Source organism: Notolepis coatsorum (genome assembly GCF_963971535.1).
Source record: "Notolepis coatsorum genome assembly, chromosome: 14".
NCBI lineage: Eukaryota > Metazoa > Chordata > Actinopteri > Aulopiformes > Paralepididae > Notolepis > Notolepis coatsorum.
Genome location: NC_140178.1, coordinates 24310462 through 24326964, shown reverse-complemented (window position 1 = coordinate 24326964; position 16503 = coordinate 24310462). Strand labels below are relative to the sequence as shown.

General features: G+C 40.5%; 1 pseudogene across 1 annotated transcript; it reads right to left on the bottom strand.

The window, feature by feature from the left end:
• Positions 1–274: 274 nt before the first annotated feature.
• LOC311240467 (chromobox protein homolog 1-like) lies at positions 275–6760 on the bottom strand (annotated as a pseudogene). Its single transcript, XR_014621104.1, has 6 exons — positions 6681–6760; positions 3675–3707; positions 2894–3122; positions 1715–1898; positions 1025–1119; positions 275–425 (listed from the first exon to the last, which is right to left on the bottom strand). The product of XR_014621104.1 is annotated as a chromobox protein homolog 1-like (transcript).
• Positions 6761–16503: the final 9743 nt, after the last annotated feature.

The window sequence follows — 16503 nt, the reverse complement described above, 5'->3', positions numbered from 1 at the left end:
ACACCAGAAAACTACAACCCAAAAACAAACAAGGACTTTTGTGAAACACAGGAAGACAGATTCCAACTTAAAAACCTCATGACAAGGTCTGAAGGTTTCTGTGTTTAAACCAACAAGGCTAAAAAGATATAACCGACGGCCAAATCAGATTCCATCCACCGTCTCCTCCTTTTCTCTCCTCTCTCGACTCAACCCAAGGAAACATGGAAGGGAAGCAGCTTTCTGGAACCGGCCTCCCTCACACCCCCCCCCCCCCCCCCCCCCCATCCACCCTCTAGTCTTTTTTCTCCTCATCCTTCTTCTCCTACTCCTCGGTGGGGTAGGAGTGCCAGGTGAGGCGTTCCTCATAGAAGGAGATGACAACCTGGGGACATTTGCCGTTGGCCTCCTTGGCCGGGACCAGGTCTGCCTCATCGGAGTTCTTCCTGCAAGGGAGGAGACAGGAGGAGGGGAGGAGAGGAGGGTGAGATGAGAGGGGAGAGGAGAGGCAGGAAGAGAGGAGGGTGTAACCTTGTTCCCAGGTGATTGAGAGTATGTGAAATTTCATAGATTTGCACATCCATGACCAACGTATCGTTACGTCTTTGCAGTGGAAAATCACAACAGGTTCTCCCTCTCTCCCTCCCCCAAATGATTTTAAACACTACTCTCTAAAAACGAACTGGATAGTTGATATATATATATATTTCACTTAATTAGCTGGGTGTGTGTGTAGAATAAATCCATTCCAAAGTATTTTACTGCTCCTGAAGCATTTTTTATTATTGTTATTATTATTATTATTATTATTATTATTATTATTATTATTATTATTATTATTATAAATTATTATTATTATTATTATTATTATTATTATTATTATTATTATTATAGGAAAAACACAGATACCGTGATATATACCGTTAACGTCCAAATTAAAAAAATATACGGTGATATAAATGATAGGCCTATCATGACAAGTATAGCCATACAGGAATGTGTGTGTGTGTGTGTGTGTTATGCGTGTGCATGTAACACTCTTTACCATTTCATGAGGAACATTAGCTCTCCGCTGGAGTCTGTGGCTCCAATGATCATCTCTGGCACCAGACCTCGACCAAAACCTCTCGCCTTCTCAGCCTGAGAGAAAGAGGGAAAATTAATACAAATGTTCTAAAATATGTTTTATCGAAATGATCAAATCAATACCTATATAGCACCTGTGCTTGTTTTTTTTGGTACAGATTTACAGAATTTTTACCCCCCCCCCCCATCAGTAAAGAATCTGCTTAATAATACATTTACACTCTCATACACTCAACCTCATTTACTCACCCTCATTTACACTCTCAACCTCATTTTGGTTGCAATTTGAGACTTGATAGATAGAACGTTGCAACATGACTGCATTAGCTGTATCACAATTTATAGTTCCATATTGATCATGTGCTCCTGGTTGAATATGAATGGCTTGTAGTAGTTGAGAATAACAGAAGTAACATTAGTGAAGGTAGAAGGCATTGTGGTTTTCATAAGGGTGAATTACCTACAGTATGCCGCCTGGCGACTTTCACGTTTCATGGAGAATATTTCCTACCCTTTTCAACATCAATGGTAGTGTGAAAGTTAGGCTGAGATCTACCAAAACATACACTTTATACACATAAAGACGGGGACAATCTCTGGTAATGCTGATAATTACACTGGTATGGTCCTTTAAAAACGGTCCTCTCACCTCCTCTTTCTTCTTCTTGCCCGCTTTCTCCTCTCCTGCGTCTCCGGCACCCTCGGAGGCTTTCCTCTTTCCCTCCTTCTTCTTCTTCTGCTGCTCCTTCTCCTTCTCATTGTGTTTCACCATGTACTCAGCTATGATGTCGGGACAGTCCAGGTTGTCTTGTGGTTCCCACGTGTTGTCGTCGCTGGGGAGAGACAGGGAATAGAGAGGGAAATAAAATAGAGTTGACAATAAAATGGAGATGGAAATAGAATACAGAAGACAATAAAAAAATAGATGGAAAATAAGAAATCTGTGATAATCTTTTTTCAAAGATTTCCCTAATTAGGACATGAGAGAAAAATGTATTCAAGAACGTGGCTGTTATACTCACTCTGAGAACCCCTTCTAATAAGAACTCTGCCATACTCTCCGAGAACCCTTTCTAATAAGAACCCCGTCATACTCACTCTGAGAACCCTTTCTAATAAGAACTCTGCCATACTCACTCTGAGAACCCTTTCTAATAAGAACTCTGCCATACTCTCCGAGAACCCTTTCTAATAAGAACCCTGTCATACTCACTCTGAGAACCCTGTCATACTCACTCCGAAAACCCTTTCTAATAAGAACCCTGCCATACTCACTCTGAGAACCCTTTCTAATAAGAACCCCGTCATACTCACTGTGAGAAGCCTTTCTAATAAGAACCCTATCATACTGGGCGGCTAGGTGGTGCAGTGGGCAAGGCGCTCACCACCAATGCAGGAGACGCTGGGTTCGAGCCCAGCTCTCCGCATTGCTATCAGCTTGGCTGGTCGTTCATACTAATACAATTGGCAGTATTAGGGGGTGGGAAGCTGATGGGTGGGGATCGGACGTTGTGGACAGCGACACCTACAGGTTGGTTGGTGCGCCTGCGCAGCAGAATCAGGAAGCGACGGGGGCGGCCACGCAGACCCCCCCGACGCTGAGAGATCGCGCTGTGCAGGTGAAAAAAAGCGATGGCTGCTTCCTCGAGTACCGGAGGGGACACGTGATTTAAGGCTTCGTCCACATTGCAGCAGGCTTGTCGGAGGCATGGCCTAACAGCGTTCGAGACAGGAGAGGGTAGAATTGGACGATACGAAATTGGGATGGGAGAAAAATAGAAAATGGGAGAAAAAGTAGACCAAAAAAAAAGAACCCCGTCATACTCACTGTGAGAAGCCTTTCCATTTGAGAAGGAACTGCACCTTGCTCTTCACCACGCGTCGGTCCATGACCTTCTCCACTACATACTCTTCTTCCTCCTCTTCCTCATCGCCTCCAGCCCCGGCGGCGGCGGCACTAGCAGGACCAGGAGCAGCAGCAGCTGGCTGCTCATCATCCTCTGGCTTAGTCCCCTTCTTTGGCGGAGTGGTCGCCTTGACCTCAGATTGGGGCTCCTCTGGTGGTGGGAGAGAGAAAGACAGAGAGAAACAGGTTGTGATTAATCATGAGAAATGCGTGATTACGAAACCTAGCCGCATTTCTCGGAGACGCTCTCTGATTGGCACTGACTGACGCTCTCTGATTGGCCACTGACGCGTTTGCCCAATCCGTGACGAGCTGTGTCTTTGCCCATTTCCACGTCAAACAGCCTGCACACTACCTGGCGTTCTATCGCCATGCTCTAAGACAAACTCTAACCTTAACCAACTTCGAAAGAGTGCCTAAGCTTAACCGGCGAAAGAACTTGCCGTCAGCCGTCACACTCTAAGACAAACTCTAACCTTAACCAACTTCGAAGAGTGCCTAAGCTTAACCAGTGTAGAAACAGGCGTCGGCCAATCAGAGAGCGTCTATGAGAAATGCGGCTAGGTTTCGTAATCACGCATGAGAAATGTATTCCATCAATCAAGAATGCATTGAAGAAGAAACTCTTGTCTGCTGCCTCTAGTGGCGAGGAGGGGAACTAAATTGAAAAGGAAGAGGTTGTGATAAACAAAAATAAACTTACCTTTATCTATACTGATCTCTGTGTTGGACGTCTCTAGTGTTGGGGAAAAGAAAGACACATGATAAACAAACTATAATTATTAACTGTTACGTTTTCCAAACAAAAACAGTAAGACAGTAATGTTTGAGCATTGTAATACCTTGTCTCCATTAGCCATGTTCCACCTGGCTGGGGCTAGCCATGGTCTAGTATGGTATAGTATGGTATGGTTGGGTTTGTGTCTCAATTGCGTTGCTTGTAAACTCTCCGGTTGCTAGGCAACCTTACAAAATTCACACCAGCAACTGTGGTACACAAGCTAAACCATGAGACAATAGTCCCAGCCAGCTTTGGCCAGGTTGTGAAGACTATGAAGATTCTCATTGTGTGCCAGACAAGCCATAGCTAGTGGAGACTAGGCATAAATCTGTTGCCTGGGTGCCCCTAGTGGCAGGGAGAGGAGAGAGTGAAAACGAAGGAAGAGGCCCTTAGCTGAAGTAATTAAAAGAAAAAAAAAAGAAAAAATTAAATGTGTTAGGTCTGTGGTAGGCGGAGCCTATCCGTGGACATTATGCATTCGGTAGCGTCTGTGTGTGGTAGGGCTGCACGATTAATAAATGTTTAATCAAAATCGTGATTTGGAATGATGCAATTATCAAATCGCAAAAAAAGAAAAAAATCGTTTTTCTTTTTTTAACCAGGAAGTCCCATTGAGATACAAGATCGGTTTGGGAGAGGGAGGTAAGAGGTTTTAGATTGTGTGTCGTGAAGTTTAGACTTCAGAGAGGGAGAGTAAAGTACAGAAAAAAGGTACCGTTGGGTACCGGTATCGATTCCCAGGTAAAAATAAACATTTTCAGGCTCGGTGTCCCGAAAAGACCCACCGCGTAGGCCAGATGCAAGCCGCATTTTACAATAAACCTCTGTGGGGCTGCTTATATATATTTTTTATTATAGTCGCAAATGTAATCGCAATATCTGTCAGAAAAATCGCAATTCGATTATTTCCCAAAATCGTGCAGCCCTAGTGTGTGGGTGTGAGGGTGTGTATTCAAACTAATTTACTCTCAATAACTGTCAAACTAAATTAGTGTGTGCAAAACTGTTTAGTGTTTTGGGATGTGTGTGAGGTTATGTGCAAAACAAATCACGATTGTTATTTGGTGAAATGCCCATTTAACCTGTTACACCCGTGGAATATTTTCGCCTAAAATATATACCTAGGTAAATGGAATATTGCTCCACTTCTACAAGGTCCATTTGCATATTCTTGGTATCTAGGGACATCTATGGACCTCAGGGAATGTATTCACAGTGTCAGAAATAGTGTGTCTATTACTAGGCTTGCTTAAATTGTGATGAAACAAAGGAGAATGTGAATTATGATTTTTCTTTGCATCTTTGACAGTGAATAACACCATGCTAATAATGACCAAACATTAAAAACTGCCACTGATCTCATTCAGTACCCTCTTGAGATCATGTGTATAAAAAAATAAAAATAAAAAAAATCGAAGGAAATTAATAAAGGGAAGATGATTAAACCGAAGGTTCTGTAGATACAGTACTGAATTCTCCCATCCGGACCAATGCAATTTGAAATAACCTTATTATAGCCAATTCGCACATTTATATATTATCTTTCAAATGCCTGAGTTCAATTTGGATTTAGTATCACCAGGCATGCATAAGAACAGATAATGAAATCTACTGTAATCTACTGTACTTTAATTTCCCCCACAGTGCAACCGTTTTGAAACTAATTTCAGATCTAATTGTTCCTACATGTTAACTAAAGGGAAGAGAAACTAACTGCGTTTTAAAATGTGTCAAAAACTTTACCTTTTGTGGCTTATTATCCCGAATAATAACAGTTATTGAAAGAATTCATACAGAGCTCTGAACCTTGAACCCCATATAATCTTCCAGGAAGTGTAGTTCGGAAAAATTCCAACGCTGATCGACAGATATGCATGTCCTCTACAAAATGGCCGCAAAAAGATTACAATTCCCACGGTTCAAAATTTCCAAAATGGTCGCCCTCGCGACTAGACTTCACAAAATCTAAAAGTTAAATCTATCTAATGGCACTTTTAACCTATTGCTAAACTAACGTATTGATGATAATATACATTCTACATGCTTTTGTGAAGTGTTAGTGATGTTAATACTTGAATATGTTTGATATTAAAATCGAAACTTTTAAGCAATTTGGGATCCGGTCCCAAAATGGCATCTGGTCATAAATCAATATTTGTCAGTGTTTTTTTATATATATTATGTATATTTTTAGATTTATTTTTAGCATTTTTACAGGACCGACAGAGGAGGGAGAACGGGAGAAGATGTGGGGGAGGACATGCGATAAATCCGTCCGGGAGCGGGAGGCGAACCCGGGTCGACCGTCTAGGTCTGCATCGCAGTACGCCACTGGTAAGTTATACATTTCCAGAAAATGGTACTCAGCCTGATAAATTGGTATTTTAAGTTTTAATTTTGTTGTTATTCAGCGTTCCATTAATTTCCTCGTTGAGCTACCTGACAATTCCGTTGGTGACTCGCCCCACAAGGCACAAAATGGCTGGTACGGGTACCTATGAAATCCCCAAGATGCCCAGCTTTGATACTGAGCCCAAAACAACCTCTCAAAGACAGCTGTGTTGGCTGTATCACTGTTTCCTTGTTAGTGTTAAACATAATACCAAATAAATAATAAATAGTTTAGCATTTAGGAAGGAAGGAAACATGTTAGTTAGTTAGTTAGTTAGTTATGATAATTTCTTCATACAACAGATGCTGCCAATATAGTAGTAATATGTGTAGTAAGATGTAACACAGTAGCAATATGTAATATAGTAGTAAGATGTAATACAGTAGCAATATGTAATATAGTAGTAATATGTAATATAGTAGAAAATAAATATGTAATATAGTAGTAAGATGTAATACAGTAGCAATATGTAATATAGTAGAAATATGTAATACAATAGAAATATGTAATATAGTAGTAACATGTAGGAGCTCCACCTGTGACGGGGGGTTCTACAGCTGTGCTCATGCTGCTCTGTGATTGGTGGAACCCTCCTGTGCCCCTGGTAACGTCAGTGGAAACTAAATGAAAAACAAAGCAGGAGTTAGGTGAGGCAGAGGATTACAAGGAGAGGTCAACTCACATGGATCAGTATTCTAACAGCAGTAACATCATGTTTTAGGGGTGGGGGGGAAATCGATACGTAGTAATATCGCGATACTTTGCGTGGCGATACTGTATCGATACAGGGACGACTAGTATCGATATTTAATTATTCATAAAAAAATAAAAATAAAGCAGTAGTCCACACACACATGTGCATTCAGTTAAGTTGGAATATGACTGTAATACAAACAGTTCAGTTTGTCAGGTACATGCAACACAGATTACAGTGTTTACATCCGTCTGCTTGAGAAAATACCATGCTCTGCAATAAAAATTATTGAAGTGAGATGAACAGACTGAACTTTATTTTATTAGATAAAACATGTTGACAGTTTTACTTTGCAGTTGAAAAAAGGTAATAAATTAAATTTGATCAAAAAAAATAACAAAAAAAAAATTCACAATACTCAGCATATCACGATATATTTCACATCTAATCTAAGCTATAAAAGAGTCGTTTTCCTCTTCCTAAAACCACACATTGGGAAACAACTCGATATCAGGACACTTCAGTTTTCACAGAAAATCAAAGCTGATTTATGCTTCACATAATCTCACACATATCCCAGAGCTCTGAACAGTTTTGCTCCAATAGCTTGAAGTGAAATCTTTTCAAATTTGCTCTGCACATTCACCACCCTTAGAGGAAGAACCATATTGATTTTGGTGACCCCCTGACCTTTCCTCTAGTGCCTCTTCGATTTTCAAATGATCTCCTGATCCGTTTGTCTTGAAAAATATATCCAGAAATGCGGCTAAACTACCACAAGTAAATTCTCAACCTGGAAAATACTACCAGAGGATGTATGAGTGATGTGATGCCATGCCATGCAGCATATATAAGACCTATTCTATTTTGCAATATTGAGGATACACCACCGTGCCACCTAAAATACACATGAATAGTTTTATAATATGTTCCATTAGTTAACGTATAGTTGCCATACCCGTTTTGTATGCGATAATGTTGTAGTTGGGATATTGTTGTATGACGGATAAGATCTTGCAGTCGTTAACACTGTCGCCTCAAAGCAAGAAGGTCCTGGGTTCGATTCCCGCCTGGGGACTAGGTTGCCAGGTGGGGTATTAGGCTTGGGCGGTATCCTTTTTTTCACACCGTCATATTTTGATGACATAATACCCCGGTATACGGTATATGACGGTATGACTTTCATTTTCATCAGCGCGGGGGGGGGGGGGGCAACCCGTGTTACCAAGTAAACAAATCATCGTTAGCTCTCAGTCTCAGAATGGTAGAAGCCCGCACCGTTAACGTTAGCATGTAGCCATGGCAGACTATTTGATTCCTTAACGGCTCGAAATTGCCTGGGTTTTGGTCATATGCTCCCGAAATGCTCCCGCTGTTTGGCTACTTCTATGTGCAGTGAAAACTACTTGAATGCTTTATAACCTAGTCATTGATTTAGTTCAGGGTAATCTAAGATTAGCCGCAGAGCTAACGCTAGCTAACGTGAGCTAATTCTAGCTAATCAAGCTCAGAGAGAGATAAACAGCTGAATGAATGAATGAATGAAAACTTTATTTAACAGATTGCAGAATGGGTACAATACAGTACGGCTCAATACATACAATTGTTAAGGGGATGCAGACCTGAGAAAGACGTTTGTCTTGTTTCCATCAGGGTCCCCTGACAGCGGATAGTACAGGACGGTACAAATACAATAAAACAGCGGGTGGGGGCTGTTGTGTAAACCTTGTACTCTTTAGTTCACATATAATAAGAGACGGATTATTTGCTTGCTCCACTAGCAACAACAATTTTCAATACCGTCGGGATTTCTAAATACCCCGGTATACCTTAATACCGTCATACCGCCCAAGCCTATGGGGTATCTCCTGGGCCTTTCTGTCTGGAGTTTGCATGTTCTCCCCATGCTCACAAGCCCCCCCCCCAAAAAGAGATAAACCCAATGGAAAAACATGCAGAACAGATCGCTAATGCTGTGGCGTCCCTGACGAAGACAGACAGGAGCACTTGGATCGGTCCCCGGGCGCCCCACGCCATAGCCAGGGCTGTACACTGAGACGAGATTATCGCAAATTGCCCCTTAATTTGGCCTGTGCGAGTGGTAAATAATATTTGGGGGCAACCTTGCGAGTAGTGATTTCAACACTTCATTCGCATTTCACTCCTAAATTAATTTAAAAAAATAGTAAAACATTAGCCTACATTCAACCAGGGCTGTACAGTGCGGTGTGGTTTTTCCGTGTGGGAAAAAAAGATTTGCATGTGAAGTGAATCTGGGTCACGCTATTCTACTTGGTCGTTGTAGTCTATCGTGCGATTAAATACCATGTCCCCGTCTGGTAGAGTCCATACATCCAACAGCAAATCCCATAATTCCTAGCAAACAATCGAATCGAAACTGAATGTGAACTTCCTTTCAATAAGTTTAAGCCGCTAATTTTGCTCTGCAAGAAGAACAGAGCGGATATCAGTCCATCTTATGACAACCACATCCGATGTGGAGAGATGATAAGAGACCATAGCCGATTAAATTAAGTCGGACCTGGCAGTGATGATTGACGGGGACACGGACACTTCTAACGTTCAGTTCAGCCATGCATTAGGTGAGTAGTAGCCCACTATTAGGACTTGAAATACTGTCTACTTAAATTTCCCTCCGGGGATCAATAAAGTATCAACCTATCTAATAATGAGACAATATGCAAATAAGATAATACTAATAATTGTCACGGTTCCCCGTATGAAAGTGGCTTGCAACTTACTGCTGGTAAAATCAACTGTTTATTTCTAGTTTTGCATAGTATTACATTCCTCTTCTATAAACAATCAAAGTCCTACCGTAAGAGCCTCATACGGGGTAGGAAGGTGGGATGAGTCAAGCACAGAGAGGCATTTCAACGGCGACCCAATTAGGGCTGACCTTCGAAGCTTTTTTTGGCAATCGAAGCTTCGGGGCCGAGCTTCGATTTTAATTCGAAGCTTCGGGAAAAAAAGATTTTTATTTAATTTTTTTATCTTATGTTGTAGGACTTGTACAGCACTTTCGTAAACGTTGTTGTTTTTAAATGTGCTCTATAAATAAAGTGGGTTGGATTAATTAATTAAGTAGCCCCTTTCGTGACTGTGACGCATCCAACAAGGTTTCACTCGGCTGTGTGATTTAATTCAAGGTGGATCGCAGTTGTCGTTTGAACAACTTCAGATTTCATGGGAACTACCAATCCCTAGGGATGGGTACCGAATTCGGTACTTTTGAGGTACCGAACCGAAACACGTCGGTACTACCGAGTATCGAATCAAGTGAGAAACCAAAAAAAAAAAAAAAAAAAAAAAATTGTATTAATTTTTTTTTTTTTTACTTTTTTCTTTTCATGTCAACGTTCACACGCACAATATATGCTTACCTAGGATTTGACTTGATTCAACAACAAAGCAGTCGGAGCAATGACAAGCCGAAAACTGTCGAAATTGTAGTTATTTGAAGTTTGGATTTTTTTTTTACGACTGAGGTAGGTAAATTAAATTTCTTGAGACTAAAGTACCGAAAAAAGGTACCGTTGGGTACCGGTATCGATTCACAGGTACCGGTACCGGTATCGGTTCAAATGTGAAAGGTACCCATCCCTACCAATCCCCCAAATCAAGAATGTTTAAGATGAATGAAGTAAGATTTTGATTATTTGAAATATGGCCTGTGTAGACTAAACTATGCACAGAATTATGTCAGTCTACAAGGTCCGGATTCTACATGGTCCGGCAATGTAGACCTTGTAGACTCCACTACAGACCAATTATCAGTGAATGTTCATGCATTTTTAAGAAGGGCTACTTCCACAAAAAAACAAAGAACTCACCAAAACATCTCAGTAGCACCTTATCTAAATGTTCTATTTCATATATAGAGATTCATATTTATTTATGTATTGCATGAATTTCTACATTTTATTTCCTATTTTGTTTATTCATCCCAGTATCTTTCTTTCTTATGTGTGGAATTCTACAAGGCATTTACATTCACATTTACATTTAGTCATTTAGCTGACGCTTTTATCCAAAGCGACTTACAAGTTCTGTACGACAGAGTTCCTATCAGCTGAGTAACAATATTCATCAAAGTGTTGCGTGTTACAGTGTAGGTTAGTTTATTAGGACAAGTGCATGACAGTAAGGTTAGTTAGGGTTAGATTTTTTTTATAAACATTTTTTAATTTTATTTCAGATAATGGTTGAAGAAGTGCGTCTTTAGTCGACGGCGAAAGATTGGATTGGATTCGGCTGTCCTAACTGGGGTGGGTAGTTCATTCCACCATTGTGGGGCAAGGACTGAGAATAGGCACACACACACACACCGAAGTAAAAATAAAAATAAAATAAAATATTTGAAAAAAGAAATTGAAAAGAAATTGATTAATTTTTTTTTTTTTTTTTTAACTTCGTTTTTTTTTTAATGTTCGAAGCTTGTGCCATCGAACGAAGCTTCGAAGCTTCGAAGAATTTAAGACAGCCCTAGGGGACTTGTGCTATGTATGACATAGTCCACATTGCAGCCGGCTTGTGGGAGGCAAGAAACAACGTTCGAAGACAGGGGAGGGTTGAATTGGACGATATGAAAATTGGGATGGGAGAAAAATAGAAAATGGGAGAAAAAGTGGATAAAAAAAAAGAAATGTTTTGACCTTTTAGATTTTTAGATAGGTGACAAAATACACAGCGTTATGGATGTTACGGAAATTGACAAGCTTTTCGGACTCACTGAACACATGATGAAAACTCTGTGAATATCTTTTTCAAAGAATAACATGTTTACTATCACTTTGTAGGGAAGGGTTTGAGGTACCCAAAAAGGACATTCAGGAAAACCTGGCATTTCCTCTCAAGGAATGAATCACAAAAAAGTGCCGTTATGGATGTTACATTTTTGCATTATGGATGTTACATGTCTGAAATAGACAAAAAACTCGATCAAAAATGTGTGTTGTTAAGTCCGATTATGACCCCTTTGTTTGATTTAAATCAGAAGTATTTTATGACTCCTTGTTTGATTAAAATCCAACATATTTCCAGACACAACTTTTTCACACATTGTTGGTCTAGGCAGAGCAGTGTCCACGTTAGCCTACTGCTAATCGGCTGCTGTCGGCCATCTCCCCCTCGCGTCTGCTCAGCCTACATGTGTATTTGTTATTGTTTTGCAGAGTATCGTGACAAGAAACCCACCCCAAAAAACACAGAAACCCCAAATGAAACCAAACAGAAAGTAAATGAGTATTATTCCAGGGACGACATTTCAAGACAGGCCCCAGGAATGAAGGATGCAGTGACCATAAGAGAAGGAGTCAAGCAGAGGGTTCAGAAATGCCACATGTCCATGTCCCTTATGGAGGCTTACCGCTGCACTTCCAACCAAAGAGGACAAGTCCTGGGTCAGTTTTGATCAGATTCGTGAACACCTCACATGGATAACAGAGGAAGATACCATTTCTCTGAACCAGACCAGTCCAGGCAGAGTGAATTGGACTTGATTTTTTATAACTTTCTTTTTCATGGTGAGGTTGACATTTTCATGGAATTGCTCCAAAACTCATTTTCTGATTTAACCGATATTAACACTTTGGTCGCCATGGTTAAATTCATAATTTACCATCCCTAGCCAGCTCTATTTGTCTATGGAGAAGTTCCCCTTCTTTGCAGGGCTATAACTTTTTAAATTCTATTGCTAAATTGCCATTATTATGGCCCATTCAATGTCCTATATCCATTGTTCAGGGTGTAGCAACAATATACTTTTTCATTCACATATTCATACTAAAATATGGTCTAAAGTATAAGTATGTTTTTATCGTTTTCTGCAGCTTTCTCCAGAACTTGATTTATAGCTCCAAATGCATTATATTGATGATCAAATACAGTTTGGTAGCGATCGTTGCCAGATGAAAAATTTCAACTGGAGGTACTTCTAGAAGTTACTACGTATCATCTGATATTGACCGGATGGGCGAGGGGGCATTTATAATTCCGTGGGCAACGTTATACCATTCATCTAGTGTGGGTCATATGATCATCAGATCAGTTAGTATAGAATACGTTAGAAAATAACGTTGAAACTCACCGTATCTTCCTCGCGCCGTTGGACGATCAGCGTGGAGTAGACAGTTTTCGATTATGGGATGTTGATCCTGATGAACCATTTCCAGGTTGTATAATACTATATACGTCCAAATAACGTTGTTTATTGAGTTAGGGCGAGCGATTGATTATCCAGTGTGTTGAGATAGAGTCGTGCTAATGATCGCGAGTGCCCGGACGATTTATGGATGAGCACTTCCTGTTTGACGAGTCACTTCCTGTTGGTGATGTCATAATAGAACATTCTAGAACATTTGTGATGTCACAGTATGATGTCATAATAGAACATTCTAGAACATTTGTGATGTCACAGTATGATGTCATAATCAAACATTCTAGAACATTTGTGATGTCACAGTATAAGATTTATAAGATTTGTTTATTAAGGACAATGCAAATTAATGAACATCATTTACATGAGTGTATGCATAACATCACAGCATGATAAGGATGTAAATATGCCGGGAATAGCACAGGGCTAATTTCCATGATGTCATAATCGAACATTCTAGAACAGTTGTGTTCTATATATATATTCAACAATTCTCTCAACAATTATCTCAGAGAGAGAGATGGAGGGTTCCCCCTCTTGGGGGGGCCCTCCAAGAGAGGAGATGATGTTTGTATTGTGATTGTATGACAAGAGGAGCAGAGAAGAAGGAGACAGAGACGATAGAAATGTGTTTTGAAGATGAGAAGAAGAAGAAGAGTGTAAACTTTCTCAAGTGTGGGCGAAGCAAGAATTGTGGAGGGCAGTAATACGCCACGATGCGTCTACACTGCCGGAAATTCAAATAAGAAGAAGAAGAAGCATTTCCTGGCATTTTTTCAGACTACAACATGAATCCAGACTGGTTTGACCCTCAAAATGGTCCATAGTGTTTTTTGTCTATTTCAGACGTGTAACATCCATAACGCAAAAATGTAACATCCATAACGGCACTTTTTTGTGATTCATTCCTTGAGAGGAAATGCCAGGTTTTCCTGAATGTGCTTTTTGGGTACCTCAAACCCTTCCCTACAAAGTGATAGTAAACATGTTATTCTTTGAAAAAGATATTCACAGAGTTTTCATCGTGTTCAGTGAGTCTCTGTCCTGGGCCCTTGGCTATTCTCCATTTATATGCTACCCCTCGGCAATATCATACGCAAATTTGGTATTAACTTACATTTTTACGCAGATGACACCCAATTATACCTAACTATTAAACCAAATGATTCTTCCCAATTCCAAAATCTCTAGGCTTGCCTGCTTGCTATTAAAAACTGGATGTCGCAAAATGTTCTACACCTTAACACTGATAAAAACTGAAATGCTAGTCGTTGGCCCCCCAAATCAGAGAGTCCTGTTTGAGGACATTTCCCTCAAATGTTATACTTGTCATGTCTCTCAGAGCTCCACTATACAAAAAAACTTGGAGTAATTTTTTATCCCTCCCTCTCATGTAATGCACATAAAAAATTTCACCCAAAATGTCCTTCTTCAATCTCTGTAATATCACAAAGATTCGCCCTATTTTAACTTTGGCCGACACTGAAACCCTAATTCATGCATTTGTCTCATCACGTTTAGATTACTGTAATGTGCTTTTTTCAGGCCTACCTAACTCAAGCGTCAAGAATCTTCAACTCATGCAAAATGCGGCTGCACGGATACTAACTAAAACTAGATAATGTTATCATATCACACCAATTTGTCCTCCCTGACTTCCCATCCAGGCCAGATCTGACTTTAAAGTGCTGCTCCTAACTTACAAAATTCAAAATGGGCTCGCACCGCTCTATCTATCCGATCTCATTATACAATACTCACCCGCTCGTGCTCTTCATTCACAAAATGCGGGAATCCTATCGATTCCTAGGGTAAAAAAGAAATCCGGTGGCCACAGAGCCTTTGCCTACCGCACTCCCTACCTGTGGAATAGATTACTCGTTGTTGTCAGGGGCACCTGCTCTGTCAAAGTTTTTAAATCTTCGGTTAAAAATCATCTTTTCTCTTTCCTCTCTCCTCTTTCAGCCTATCCTGATCTCACCTGGTCGGGGATAGACCCTTAGTCTAATCTGGTTAGTTCAGTTAGGATGTCTGTTTATTTGCTCCCATGTCTGGGAGATTTTCTAACCCCTGTCCCTGTCTCTCTGAGTGTTAGTGTGTCGATATACAGATTGCAGTGACTGTTCTACCTCATACTGCAGGATATGAGCACCACTGGACACATGGATCCGCTTCATGCCATCTTCTGTCTGACCTACAACGTCTAACCATGCCCGCTCTACTTCAACCTGTCCTTGAACAGCATCGACCGCAGCAGCTATTCATCCTCAAACCGGTTCTGACTACCACAGGCGCGATGGCCCTCAAGTTGAGTTGACATATGCCTCGTTGTTCTTAGTTCTATTTATTACATTCATTTTTATAATTGTCTTCTATAGCTACTATGTATGCATATAATATATGCTTATTACAAGTATTTATTGCTCCTATGTCTGCCCATTGCGAACACGGGAGCTCTCTCACCCCTGTCCCTGTCTCCCTGGTCCCGCCCCGTGGGACCTGTCAAGGTGGTGTGATGGTCAAGGTGGTGTGATCCTCCCTGCGCCTTGATGTGGCTGTCCTTGATGTGGCTAACAGCGTCGACAGCAGCGGCTATTCTTCCTCAAACTGGTTCTGACTACCACAGGCGCAATGGATCCACTACATATCCCTCAGTTTTCCTATGCTTTCTTTTTGTTGTTGTTGTCCTTAGCTCTATTTATAAAAAAAAAAATTGTAAATGTTCTTACGTACCTTAGATACTATTGTTACCTTGTATACTGTATATATATATGTGTGTTCATTACATGTATTATATACATTCATACCAATTATTCGCCTGTTCTATTCCCTCCATCTATCATCCATTGCAACACTATATTATAACCGACATCCAAGTTGGGGGATCCCCTTTGAACAGCCCATCTGAGGTTTGTTTCTTCTTGACTTGTACAAGAAGACTTGTACAGCCCATGGGGGTTATTCCATGTGATCTCGGGCTATACAAATACATTTACATTTGTGGTTTACTCATAATGTGTGTTTCTGTTATTTATGTATCTGTACATGTGCTTAGCATATACATATTATGAATTATACCATGAAAAGGCCATGTGCTCAGGTTAGCTTCAGCCTGAAGACCTGTGGAGGGCTGGGTCAAACAGACCCTGTTAGGGGTAAGTGCAATATTAATAGTGTTTAGCCACTAAACAAAATTTCAACAATTGGCTAAATGCACATTGCCTGTTTGACTGTTAGCGTGGTGTGCACATCTTACTTATATAGGCCAGGGCATGGGATATCCGTGCCCCAAAAGTAAGGACAATCCGTGATCACAGAATTATATCATGTTCCCACTGTCGGAACTCAATTTGGGAAACATGCATTCGGCCATGTTGCTCCATTCTCCTGGAACATGTTACCAAAGGATTTGAAGCTAGTCTCTCATTGGAATTGGTCATTTTAAAGAAAATAAATTATATGTTCTTGCCATAGAGTGCTTCTGTTT